Genomic DNA, 12,868 nt, shown 5'->3' with positions numbered 1-12,868 from the left:
ATATTAAATTAGTACTAACTTGAATCATAACAAAAGATTTACAAGAAAAAAGGCTAATAAAAGGAGTTAAAGAGAACTTTAATTACCAAGGTGTTAGATATGATCAATGCCCCACCCTCATTAGGTGCTACCAATGATCCATGGTGCTCAAAGTTGTAAGGCCCCCATTATGAGGAGAAGCCAAATGTGAGCCCGGACATTGGTTAAGTCCTGACTTGTATATCAAATGAGGTCTATGTGACCGGATGGCAAAAAGGTGACCGTTGTGGGTCTAATCTTTGGGTTAGACAGAGTGGCCTGATGGTAAAGGGAATATTCCCTGGAATATTCCCTTGCCAACTAGTGGAGGCTTATATGGTAGGTCGGTCAGGCCAACCTCACGGCCTTCGCAGGCTATAAAAGCTAAACCCCTTCAGAGCCATCGATCACTCATCTTTCACCCAGTCAGAGTTGTTGTTCCAGCTAGCCTTAAGCTCTTCACCTATCTTTTGTCTAGATCGCCATCTAAGCTTCACACAGTGGAAGCGCACGGGTGGACAGAGCCATCTTTGTATCAGTTGTTTGGAGTTAAAGAATTTACTGATTCTCCTCTTATCTATTGTGTACTCTCTATCTCTTTCTCAGATTCTGTTCGCTGCACCGTGTAATATTTTACATGGTATCAGAGCCTAGGGGTCTCTAGAGATCGAAGAGTGTGCAAGAGGCAAAGGCTTCAACAACAAGGAGAAACTATGTCGACTTTCGGAAGCGGTTTGGGCGCATCAGGAAGCGGTGCAGGAGGTGGTGTTGCTGTACTGGCTATTCAAACACTGAGGATTCGTCCACCAACCTTCAGCGAAGGCAAGTTAGATGGTACAAACTATACCTTGTGGAAGTTCAAAATTACAACTATCCTTGATTCTTATGAGCTTCTGGAGACTGTGCTGGGGACTGACGCAGAACCACAGCCTACCCCTGACCCATCAAATCCCAGTGTGATGATTCCTCTGAATGCAGATCTTCTACGAGCTTGGAAACGAAGGAATGCAGATCATCGTGCTCTTCTCAAAAGTGACATCCTCACACTCCACAACACTTCCCTCTTCACGTATCCCCTCCATAATGGCCTCTTTATGCTCCAAGAAAGTAGTTCTTAAGGAATGCAATAACAACCTCTTGCTCCTGGCCTCCTCAAGCTCCTGGGCCTCTTTATGGATAGTGGGCTCATGTTCCAATGTATGGGATAACCAATTCAAATTCTATATTATCATTTAGATTATGGAGTGACAAAGCCCATTAGAATTTAATCATACAAAAATGTGACATAGGAAAATCAATTGGGAAACTTCTATTACTATGATCAAAGCTTAAAAGCTCTATTTGACTACTCATGGCTTTCTTCTTACACTTCTTTTCATCGTAGAGTCTTACTATCCTCTTCGCTATCCAAATCAAGGCTTTTTTCATCTCTTTCTCTCCTGATTCCTTACTATCGAGTTTGACCTATGCAAGGGTAGTTGTCAACTCCTTAAGCTTTATAGACAAGCCTTGCATAGACCCATAAATACCTAAGTTGCTTCTCCCTCATAATGCAAAGTGCAAATGCTTTCAAGCATTACATATTCAGCAGGATAAAAAATGCTTGTAAACTACATATGCAAGCATCATAAACCCAACAATATGTTATTACTAAACTAGCTCTATCAAAAAAAGCTAGAAAACATTGAATTAACAAAGTGCTAACCATAGCTAGCACAATGGCATCATAGTACTAACAAGCACTAACCATAGCTAGCACAATGGCATCATAGTACTAACAAGCACTAACCATAGCTAGCACAATGGCATCATAGTACTAACAAATTCATAAAGAAAAACTACTTGCTTCAGAATAGAATTAATACATTGTTTTCTTTAGGAAAACTATTTGGTATCAACAAAATAGTACCAATAGTGCTAACTACCAATGTAGTGATGTCATAATACCATAGTACCATACATGATGGTACTAAACATGGATAAGGCAATGAGAGCATAGTTCTAAGTAGTCTCAAATATTACCAACACAATGATCATAGGTTCTAAATAGTACTAACTATTGTTAAATCCCTAATGGCAAGGCTAAAGTGCCTTCTTTCTGAGTACTACTTAGAACTAACAACTAGATACTACAAAATAGAACTATTTATTGCTTAGAACATAGTGATCATAGTACTAAAGAGGCTAATATTTGGAGGGGAGGTGCCCCCCTTTTGTGGGCATTTGGGTGTGAATCTAACGGAAGGGAAAAAAGATGAAATTTTCATGTATTACTAACCTCCATTACTCAAAGCAAATACTACTAGCACACTAGTACTAATGAGTCCTAAGACATTGGTAATGAAACAAGGCCTAACCCAGAACTAAGAAGTACTAAAAGGGTGCTAACAAGATTGGATGAGTGGTCATATTTGCAAACTAAAAGGTTTGTACTAAAAGAGTAGTTGAAAGCAGTGTAAGAAACTATACCAAAAGAGTTGCAATGAGTATTGCTAAATTAATATTATAAATACAAAGAGTACTAAAACTATATGAAAAGAGGATTAAAATGCGAATAGTGAAAGCTAAAAGGGCATGAAACTCTAGTAAAGAGTTACAAAATCAAATACATACCTGTAGGGGGTTCATACCCGTTGCAACCATAATCATAGCTCATGTTTTTGTTACATAATTGAACCATGTATACACAATTTTCATAATCTCCATCCGTACAAGAGAAATCTCTATTTAATACTAAACACTCACATTCTTAAGCTTTTAAAAGGAAGGCACACTTAGTACTAAAGAATTTTGCCAATACTATATACACCATAGCATGTTTTCACCCCCATAATAACAATTAGCTCTAAAACTACACATTTAGATGGAAAAAGATAATATTTCATTAATAAATGCTTGTATAAAAAAGGTTAGATAAGGCTAGGTTATCTTTCTTAGAGCCTTAGCAAAATCTTTTTCCCTAAGCTTTCCTAATTTACAAGGAACGCCCCAAAAACCATTTTCCTACTAACCTCCATTACTCAAAGCAAATACTACTAGCACACTAGTACTAATGAGTCCTAAGACATTGGTAATGAAACAAGGCCTAACCCAAAACTAAGAAGTACTAAAAGAGTGCTAACAAGATTGCATGAGTGATCATATTTGCAAACTAAAAGGTTTATACTAAAAGAGTAGTTAAAAGTAGTGTAAGAAATTGTACCAAAAGAGTTGCAATGAATATTACTAAATTAATATTATAAATACAGAGAGTACTAAAACTATATGAAAAGAGGATTAAAATGCGAATAGTGAAAGCTAAATGGGCATGAAACTCTAGTAAAGAGTTACAAAATCATATAGATACATGTAGGGGATTCATAATCCATTACAACCATCCAATCACAACTCATGTTTTTGTTACATGACTGAACCATGCATACATAGTTTTCATAATCTCCATCTGTGCAAGAGAAATCTTTATTTATACTAAACATTCTCATTCTTAAGCTTTTAAAAGGAAGCCACACTTAGTACTAAAGAATTTTGCCAATACTATATACACCATAGCATGTTTTCACCCCCATAATAACAATTAGCTCTAAGATTATACATGTAGATGGAAAAAGCTAATATTTTATTAATAAATACTTGTATAAAAAATGTTAGATAAGGCTAGGTTATCTTTTTTAGAGCCTTAGCTAAATCTTTTCCCTAGGTGTATTATTACACTGACAGTCACCGCCACTGCACACTGCAGGTGGCGAGCCCGCATCACCGTCACTTTATTATTTATTCTTTTAGTGCCAATTTGAATAAAGGAAGGCCCAGTCACACATTGTGACTGTTGGAGTTCCCATTTCTTGTCTCTCTTTCTTGCTCTTGCTCTCCCGCCATAGCTCTCAAGTGCAAGCTTCGATCCTTCTCACCTTTCAATTGGTATCAGAGCACGGCTTCCCGACTCTTGAGCTTGGCTCGTGGCATTCTCAGCTTTCCATTGACTCCCCACTCGCATTGGGTCTCCTTCCCGACACCCATAGCTCATTCTCTTGAGCTCTTGTCACTCCCCGGCTTCCCAAGCTTCTTCCCGAACTATTGAGGCACCATCAGGGCACTAACATTGAGGTATTGCTTCATTATTTCAGAGTTTTACTTCAGTCCACAGGTCTAGGTAAACAGGGTTTTCACAAGTTGTGGGCAGCCATAGCTCACACCTCTTGGAGCTTCCTTCACCTGGATCTTGCTTCCAACCTATCAAGGCTTGCTGAGGGGCTTGGTGTAGGCCTTCTTTGGCCCCCATTTGTGCCCCCTTTGGGCCCCATTGTTGACACATGGGACAGTAGACCCCCCCCCAACCAACTCATGTTTTTTTGTGCGTGTTTCAAAATTTGGCCCAAAAAATCACTCTTTTTGTCATATCTCGGGCATTTGAACCTGATTCAGGCAAGGTAAGAGTCTAAGTTGGGGTTTTGGCATGCTCCAGATGCGATGCTGATGTCGAATTTGCCAAATTCTGATGACAGAATATTCTGCAACAGATTTCAGGTCTGAGACAGTATGTATTTGTATGCCTATGGCTTATGTGATGCTTCTACTGATGTCTATTGATACCGGATCACTTGTGGATGTTATGCCTCTTATGTGAGACGTATTTGGAGCTGATTTAGCTCAACCATTGACTGTTTTGAACAATCCCAGATCTGTCCAAAACAGGGCAGCCACCTGTTACTTCAATTTTATGCTTACAGGTCTTGGCATTTAATGCCCGATTATGCCCGGTTGGTGCCTATACATACGAGAATGTATGCCTATGGTTTGCCTACGGATTTGAGCTTGGATTGAGCACTGATTTGCTCATTTTACAAAGGTTATATGCTGCTGGAAACTTCAGGGCTGGAGCTATTTATGCTACAATTGGGTTATGCCTATTGGCCACGGGGTGCTCTCGTCTACTCGGTATGATGTCATGATGTATTTGGACTATGCCACATATCTTGTTTATGCTCCAGAATGCTTTTGCTTAGATTAGAGCTCGATTTGGGTTTGACTGTCACTTCTTTGCAGCTGGCATTTCATCTATGACATGGTTTATGCCTAGGCTACTCAGTACGGGTTATGATGTCTTGGTGAATGCTTTATGCATTGGCTGTGGATGGCAGTTGTTTGAGCTCGTCTCGACATTCACTTGAGTATTCCCTTGAGTAATTGGACATTGACTTGGATTTTTTCGTTACGACTTGGCTTTTTCCATTACGACCTTGGATGCTATTGAGGCATTGACTTGATTACATGTCTTTGGTGCTTTGACTTGGTTTGCTTGAGCTGTTGAGCTCGTTCATCCGCCTTTTGTGCCAGTGGGAGCATCTTGTATGCTTGACTGACATTGAGTAGGAGGTTTATGCTATTTTGAGCATTTTGCAGATACTTGAGACTTTGGGATCTCTTACACTTAAATGTTACATGGTTCATGTACCGATATCTTGGAGTTGCTTTTGGCTTGAGCTTGGGCTTTGAACTCTTATGAGCATACACCTATTGGTGTCAAGTCTTGCCAGTGTTATGTATACTTTGCCCTATTGTCCAAGGGGTATGCCTACTCTCACTGACACATGCTTTGGTGACATGTTTGGGTGTTTACTCAGGGTCTTGATGACTGTTTGGTACTGATTTATGCTAGTTTATGGCTAGTCATGTTTTGGCTATCATTTCTTGACTTGGTGTAATGATTTGGTCCGCAATTGCCTCTCACAGTACCCTGCTATCATTTATTACAGCAAGCATATAACTCCGGACTGACATGGATTTTTCATGCTAAAATATTTTGAAATGATGTACTTTCACTAGTACTTGGTGGGCAGCAACTTTGGTTACACTTTTCTCGCCATTTTCTCTCGATTTTGGTGATTCTTTGGTCATTTTCTGCAGTAAACAGCAAGCAGTTTTGAACTGTCTACAGTCTTCCAGCCTGCATTATGGCAAGTTTGTCCACTAATCATGCTATTTTCAATATCACTAAGCTTGATGGTACGAATTACTCTTATTGGAAGAGCCAGATTTGGCAGGTATTAGTGCAAAAATCGCAGATCAAATCATTAAGGTTGAGCGGGCATCCGCCTGCAACTATGCCAGATGAGGAATGGCTTGAGCTTGATGACTTATGCAAGTCCACTATTGTATTATCTCTCACATAATAGGTTCATTACAATGTATTTGAGGAAGAACAGAGTGCGTGGTAGTTGTGGGATAAAATCAAGAATCTCTATGACAAGAAAAGTCCAGCGAGTCAGATGTATTGGCTGAAGCAGCCTATGGATCTACACATGAAGGAGAATGTGACTATGTCTGCTCACTTGAGCCAGTTCCATGCTATACTCATGAACTTCACTTCACAGGATATCACTTTTGCAGAGGATGTCACTCCTCTTTTCTTGCTTGGTACTCTTAATGAGTCATGGGATGTATTCCGCACTGCATTATGTGCCTCTACTGCTACCTTGAAATTATCTGATGTTGAGAGTGCTCTTCTGCAGGAAGAGGTTAACCGTAAGAATTTGGATGCCTCTTGTATGTCGCATGCTATGACAGTTAGAGGCAAGAATGATGGATATGGAAAGCATGGCAGTGGCAGTGACCGTGGTAGACGGGATTCTCAAAAATCTCGGTCCAAGTCTCATGGGAAGTCACGTAGCAAATCCCGTGGCAGGAATGTAGATATTACTTGTCACCATTGTGGGAAAAATGGCCATATTAAGCCACAATGCCATGAACTGCGCAATGAAAGGTGCAAAGATAAGGGGAAAGACAAAGTGCAGGATAAGTCTTCTAATCGTAGCATAGTGCCTGCAAAGTCCAGTGTTAAAATTGAAGAGATCAATGTTATGCAGCTTGAGGATGTTGATGATGATTATATCCTTGTAGCTTCTTCTAGTGCTTCGCATATAACAGAGATTCACTCTATGTATGCACAGTGTTGGCTCTTGGACTCAGGTGCGTCCTTTCATGTGACACCTTGCCGAGAGTGGTTTCATTCATACCGTACTGTTTCGGGTTCTGTGCGCTTGGGTGATGACAACTCTCTTGATATTGTGGGCATTGGTGATGTTAGGCTGCAGTTTCCTTCTGGCAGCAGTTTTGTTATGCAGGATGTACGTCATGTACATGCTTTGACACACAGTCTCATGTCAGCTGGATAGCTTGATGACGCAGGTTATCATGTATCTTTTGGAGACTCTGCATGGAAGATCACTCGTGGGCAGACTTGTGATTGCGAGAGGTGCCAAGGCTGGCAGCCTCTATCCCTTGATTGTATCTGCTTTTTCCCTTGATCATGTTTTGTCTGTGGGTTCTATCCCATATGTATCTCTTTGGCATGCCCGTTTGGGCCATATGTCTTTGAAGGGAATGAAAATTCTTTCTGGTTTGCAGTACTTACCGCCCCTTGATTATGCATGTTTTGATTCATGTGAGCATTGTCTTTATGGCTGGCAGACTAGGTCTACGCATAAGAAGTCTAATAGGCCACGCATGAGTGAGCCCTTGGCATTGGTACATTCGGATGTCTGTGGGCCCATGCCTTGTCAGTCTATGGGTAGTGCCAAGTATTTCGTTACTTTCATAGATGATTTTTCACACAAAGTTTGGGCTTATCCCATTAAGCTCAAATCCGATGTCTTGGCTGTGTTTCAGAGATGGCTTGCATTGGTTGAGAACCAATTTGGGTATAGGCTAAAATGCCTAAGGACAGATAATGGGGGTGAGTATGTCTCACGTGCTTTTGAGCAGTTATGTGATGAGAGGGGTATTAAGCGTCAGTTGACCGCCCCCTACACCGCCCCCCCCAGAATGGTTTGGCTAAGCGGATGAATAGAACCATCCAAGAGCGTATACGTAGTATGCTTAGCCACGCAGGCCTACCACAGAGCTTTTGGGCTGAGGCAGTTAGTACAGTTGTGCATATCATAAACAGATCACCTTCTAGTGGTTTGGATTTCCAGGTTGCCGAAGAGGTATGGATTGGGAAAACCTCCCTCTTATGTGCATCTCCGTGTCTTTGGATGTGAGGCATTTTTCCATGTGCCCAGGGACAAGAGAAGTAAGCTAGATCCTAAGAGTGTCAAATGCATTTTCCTTGGTTATGGGGATGCAGGCAAGGTGGGTTACCGTCTCTGGGATCCGTAGGCGCGAAAAGTCATCCGCAGTCATGATGTAGTGTTCCACGAAGACAAGATGCACCGGCAGCCTGAGAGAGTTGTTGAGATCTGCAGGGCCATATTTCAAGAGGAGCCGAGAGCTCCCGCACAGCCAGTTGGACAACCTACAGCTACAGCATGTGCTCGTGGTCAGGGTGTTGGACAGGCAGCTGGGTAGGTAACAGAGCCTGTACTAGAGACAGACGTCCACCTAATAGATTTCAACCCTCGATGCATTATGTCTTGGTTACAGATGCAGGAGAGCCTTTTACTTATGATGAGGCTATGCGCAGGGGTGACAGTCACTCCTAGGAGAGGGCTATGCAATCTGAGATAGGCTCCTTGCATAAGAATGACACTTGGGATTTGGTTTCCTTGCCTACGGGTAAGAAGGCTTTGCCATGCAAGTGGATGTACAAGCTGAAAAGTACCCTTGGACACCCCAAGCTGGCATACAAGGCTAGATTGGTAGCAAAGGGTTTTAAGCAGGAGCACAGTGTGGACTTGATGAGGTCTTTTCTCCTGTGGTTAAGATGACCACCCTGCGCTTAGTCTTGGATTTGGTTGCTTAGCTTGACTTGGATTTATACCAGATGGATGTCAAGACAGCTTTCTTACATGGGGACTTGCATGATGAGTTTATATGGAGCATCCTAAGGGCTTTGCAGAACTTGGCAGGAAGTACCTAGTGTGCAAATTGGCTTGAAGCAAGCACCTAGGGAGTGGTATCATAAGTTTGATGCCTTTATGCAGTCACAGGGCTACAGCAGGAGTGCTATGGATCCATGTCTTTACACGAAGAAAGCCCATGATGGTTCTTTATTGATTTTGGTACTCTATGTGGATGATATGCTAATAGCAGGGAAAGCTCATGATGAGCTAGATGCTCTTAAGGCTCAGCTCAAGAAGAGCTTTGAGATGAAAGATCTAGGACAGGCCACTCACATACTTGGTATGCGCATTAGACGCGACAGGCATCAGGGACTCCTCTACTTGTCACAGAGAGAGTACATTCATAAAGTCCTTGAGCGCTTCCGCATGCAGGACATAAAGCCTATTGGTTGTCCATTGCTTCTTATGTGAAGGTATCAGGCTGATTGTCCGTAGACAAATGAGCAGAGGGCCGAGATGGCCAAGATTCCCTATGCATCCGCAGTGGGCAGTCTTATGTATGCCATGATCGCCACTCGTCCAGATATTGCCTTTGCAGTTGGTGTTGTGGCACGCTATATGGCTACACCTGGCAAGAAGCATTGGGATGCGGTGAAGGGTATCATGAGGTATCTGAAGGACACTGCAGATATGCGCATATGCTATGGCAGCTAAGATACAGGAGTTGTGGGATACAGTGACTCTGATTATATAGGACATGCAGATAGTAGGAAGTCCACTTCCGACTATGTATTCACCTATGCTGGAGGTGTTGTTTCTTGGATGTCCAAGGTACAAAAATGCACAGCCCTTTCTACTACAGAGGCCGAGTATTTTGCAGCCACTAAGGCTTGCAAGGAGACCATTTGGTTGGGTCGTTTGGTTGCTGACCTTGGTATTGATGCTACCCCTACCTTGCATTCGGATTCTATGAGTGCTATTCAGTTAGCCAAGAATCCGATCTTCTATGCGAAGATGAAACACATTGAGGTAAGGTATCACTTTATACATAGGGTCGTTGAGGACAAGTCTGTTGATCTTGTCAAGATCTCGACAGACCAGAATCCTGCAGATCTGCTCACGAAAAGCCTCTCTACAAAGCGCTTTGCCTTCCTCAGGAGGTTGATGGGTGTGGGATGAGATGACATATTTCCTCATCCTATTGTACATGTGTACATGTTGTATTGTCTCTTTTCTTTTTCTTTTCACTCCTCACTAGGGCAGATTCACCTTTAAGTGGGAGGTTGTTGGAGTAAAGGCGCCTCCGCCTAGCCGCCAGTGTATTATTACACTAACAGTCACCGCCACTACACACTACAAGTGATGGGCGCCCGTCGCCGTCACTTTATTCTTTTAGTGACAATTTGAATAAAGGAAGGCCCAGTCACACATTGTGACTATTGGAGTTTCCATTTCTTGTCTCTCTCTTTCTTACTCTTGCTCTCCCGCCATAGCTCTCGAGTGCAAGCTTCGATCCTTCTTACCTTTCACTAGCTCTTTGTGCTTGTTTTGTGTATTGAAGCCTCAAAATTTACAAAATCTAGCTTTCTCCTAATCATTTCCTTGAAAGCCAAGATGAGGGAGAACTTTATGCCATGCTCTCACAACAATTGCACACATCTCTAAATAAGTGTTTTAGAGTTTCATTGCTTTCACTATCACATTTCCTATCTATCAATCTTCTCTCAAGTTTTTCACCCATCACAGTGACCCCCATGATGACACCAAGATGAAGGTAGCTAGAAAGAGGGAAAATGGGCAATTTATTGAGGTGGCAAAGCCATCACAAAGGAGTTCAAAAAGCCTAAGCACTAAGTTATTTTGGATGATGATGTATTCAACAACTTTTATAACTCTAGGAGTTGGTTTTCTTTTTATCCCCATGGCATCATAAGGTGGGTTTCTTTTTGTCCAATGGTATTGAAGTAGGTTGTAACTAAATTCTTGATATATATCTATTTGTCATATATACACATTGAGGTGTTTAAAAGGATGTTAATGTGTGTGTGTGTGTGTGTGTGTGTGTGTGTGTGTGTGTGTGTGTGTGTGTGTGTGTCCCCTCTTGTTAGCACCACTTCTTTCTCCCTGTTAATGACAATATGCATTGTCATTACAAGTCCATCACTTATGTGGATGAGAGACTTTGACTTGTGTGTGGAGGGGGTTTCAGTAAAGTGATGTTAGATCAACATGACATGAAATATCCAAAGATGCATGTAAAAATCCAAATGGCCACTGACTTTGAAGGAGTTAATCAATTTGAAGTCAAGAACTATAGATGATCTGCAACCTAGAACAATGTTGATGAGCTAGGAAAGCAAGGAAGTATGTTAGTCAATGCTTGGTTAAATGAACAAAGAGCACTTGAGAATAGACAGGATTTGAAAGAATGAAAATTTTCAAATAACAAAATATCAATGGTAGAAGATCAAACAAAGAGCACTTGAGAATAGACAAAGGATTTGAAAGAATGAAAACTTTCAAATAACAAAATATCAATGGTAGAAGATCAAACAAATATTTTATAAAGTAGCGACTTTTAATGTCAAGGATTGAAAGAGGAGCTTGTTCTAGAAATGGATATTTCATTTAGACATGCAATTTTAGTGGAGGAGCATAAAATGTATGGTAGGAGTAGATTTGACTTCAAGTACACAGATTACATGTGCATTGTAGAAGGGGAAAGGTCATGACTCTAACTATCTAACACTTCTCAAAGCATGGAGAGAGAACTCAAGATTAACTCAAAAAATGGAATGTTGGTGGTGGTTATAGTCAAGTAAGAAAGTGAATCACTTCATCTAATATATGTTTATAAGTACAAGGCAAGAATGCAAAGAGGTCTATAGCTTGAGTCGAAAACATGTGAACTTGCTTGGGGGGATATGAAAGAGTATCTACAAATCAATGACTTTCCTATCACTTTTAATTCGCTAAGCGACCCAAGTTACTTAGCTAGATTAGATAGGTGGTATTCTACCAATGAGGGAGATTGAATTCCACTTATAACCAAAACAAAGAATGATTTTTAACACAATCTCAAACCATACATCGGCCAAAAGCAAGTTATGCACTCCTTTGTTTCTATGTAAGACAAGTGATTTCAAAAGCTACTTCATTAGAGAGCTCCATAAAAACAATCTCTTTTGCTATTAGAGAATGATAGGTGGCCTGCATTACATTTCCCCCCAAATTCATCTGAAGTGTGGAACACCACACAAGTGGATGAAAGAAAGCTTGCTAGTACTAGAGCAAGAAGATAGCACTCAAATTGCATATTATAAGCTCATAATATACTACAATGTAAAAGTTGTTATTAATCTTTCTATGAGAACAGGTTATCCAACACTTCCACACTCTTGGGACGTAGTTGCAAGTAAATGTATCAACTTTCAAGTGTGAGGCGCAATAGGCAAGAGACTGCCTTGTTGACACCATCACTCAAAATTGCTGGAAAGGATAAACACAATCTCTAAGTACAAAAAAGGTCAAGAGATAGGGAGTAGGGAGGATTTTGAAAGTACAGACTATGAAGAATTTGAGCGCTAAACATTGAGGGTAAGCTGATACAATGCCCCAACAAGAAATCATCCCTCATGCTACCACTCAAGATTTGAATATTTTTATGGCAAGATTTCATCTAGTCATGTTTTAGGCCGAGTTGGTGGAAGCTCATCCATAATCCATATTTTGGTCTCCTAGCAGCATAACAATCGCTTTAACACTTCAACATTATCTTGCATATACAATAGTCTCTTGCTCTCAATCCTCAGGAGTTTTGGATAGCAAGGCACCTAAGTGACCAAGTATTAAAAACATCAAATTCCACATGAGTTTCATTTATGGATAACTATTTGATTCACTTTCTAGTTTGGGAAATATTTGTTTTGTTTAAAACTGCCATACTACACCTATGCGAGACATCTCATAGTCAATCAAAGTTCAGTGCAAATATAAAATAGTTCTCATTTACAATTGTAAACGCACACAAATTAACCTATGAATCTCTCAACAATTAGGCTTTACCCCCA

This window comes from Lygodium microphyllum, chromosome 4, assembly GCF_053477565.2.
Source record: "Lygodium microphyllum isolate KBCC chromosome 4, Lygodium_microphyllum_v1.1.10, whole genome shotgun sequence".
NCBI lineage: Eukaryota > Viridiplantae > Streptophyta > Polypodiopsida > Schizaeales > Lygodiaceae > Lygodium > Lygodium microphyllum.
This window is presented reverse-complemented; position numbering follows the sequence as displayed.